The 1,433-nt window shown below is 37.7% G+C and overlaps 1 long non-coding RNA gene across 1 annotated transcript; it reads left to right on the top strand.

Annotated features, from left to right (window-relative positions):
• Positions 1-486: 486 nt before the first annotated feature.
• On the top strand, positions 487-1,118 carry LOC126428100 (uncharacterized). Its single transcript, XR_007576777.1, has 3 exons — positions 487-582; positions 741-847; positions 1,007-1,118. It is a non-coding gene; the product is annotated as an uncharacterized LOC126428100 (long non-coding RNA).
• The last annotated feature ends 315 nt before the right edge of the window (positions 1,119-1,433 follow it).

The following is a 1,433-nucleotide window of genomic DNA, read 5'->3' as shown; positions in this document are numbered from 1 at the left end:
GACAAACCTGTCTATCGTATGACATCAAGTGTAGTGAGCTAGAATCTGATAAACGTACTAGCTAGTAAGACTGCGCTCACATATTGTATGAACAAGCTTATTAAATAAAGAAGACAAGAACTATTAGTGGGTATGCAAAATGTACATGATTTCCTCGTCCCTGCCTGCAGTTAACTGCGGGTAATCCAATATGACCTTGCTCCTTCCCACTCACATCCCCACCCCTCATAATAAACAACTAAAGCAAAATAAAGACAGAGGCCATGTAGTGGTGTTTAATCTTAATGATCTGGATGCTGTGGGTTTAGAGCTTATACCGGCGTGCTGATTGTTCCATTTAAGTGATGGGTTAAACTGCGATTTTCCGATATCAGTGATTTCTGTTAATGCTACTTTTCAGCATCTGTTATTCTTAACTGTGATTTGTCGCAGTTAAGGAACCTAAGTCGCGTATCCCTCCGCCACTGCTACTTCCGCGATTTCTGCTACTTCTGTGACTCTTGCGATTTCTGCGACGTACCACCGTATGAAAAAGTTACATCTGTGCACACAGAAAATTGCATCTCAACAAACCTGTCATTGGTAAGTATGTTTTACGTTTATTCTTCCGTTGGCTTTAATTTTGTATTACAGAAACAACTGTGAAAATATTAATAGTGTAATTAATATGTAAGTAGCCGCACAGTACCGTAATAGATCGTGTTTAGAAAATTAATTCTAAGATATTGTTATGTTTATAGGTACCTGAACTACATTTCAGTCACTCAGTAAAGTGATAATTCAAAATATCATTGTCAACAGATCTGAAGAAATTGCCAATCTTTAGACCGTTTTCGTCAGACGAGAGGTTAGTGTCTAAGCGTTTCGATGGACTTAATTGCTTCAGTGAGATCGTTCTTGCAAATGCGATATTCATTATAGCAAATATTAGCAATCTACTCTGTCAATTATATTGCTAGTAATTAGTGACAGCAAAAATTGTTTAATAATCCTTGTGTTTTTGCAGACGCAGTTCTGACTGATTACTGGTTGCTGTACATATCTATCCACATCAAGGCTGTTGAGAGAGACTCGTGAAGATTCAAGACAGCTCTTAGAGGATTTGCAGTTTAAAAGTGAAATAATTATGAAATAAGTGTGTGACTGATTAAAGTGTTTTATTGAAGTTGTTGTGCGATTTTAAAGGAATAATAAATACATTGAGTGAATAATAAAAATCTCATTTTCCACATGTTAAGCCGTCCTATACCCGTAATTTTCCGCCACTTATTTATTGGTAAACACTTGTTGGAGAGTGACTTGCCGCCCCCCCCCCCCCTTTCTCCACAATCTTGGTGTGACACTGACCTGTAACATATCCAGAAGTCTACAATATGCATTTTGAGGCTGTTGATATGAAAGTGGGAAGTACAGATCTTCCAGCTAAATCAGGA

Source organism: Schistocerca serialis, chromosome 12 (assembly GCF_023864345.2).
Source record: "Schistocerca serialis cubense isolate TAMUIC-IGC-003099 chromosome 12, iqSchSeri2.2, whole genome shotgun sequence".
In the NCBI taxonomy this organism is placed as follows: Eukaryota; Metazoa; Arthropoda; class Insecta; order Orthoptera; family Acrididae; genus Schistocerca; species Schistocerca serialis.
The sequence above is the reverse complement of the archived record's forward strand: the minus strand, read 5'-3'. Positions and strand labels throughout refer to the sequence as shown.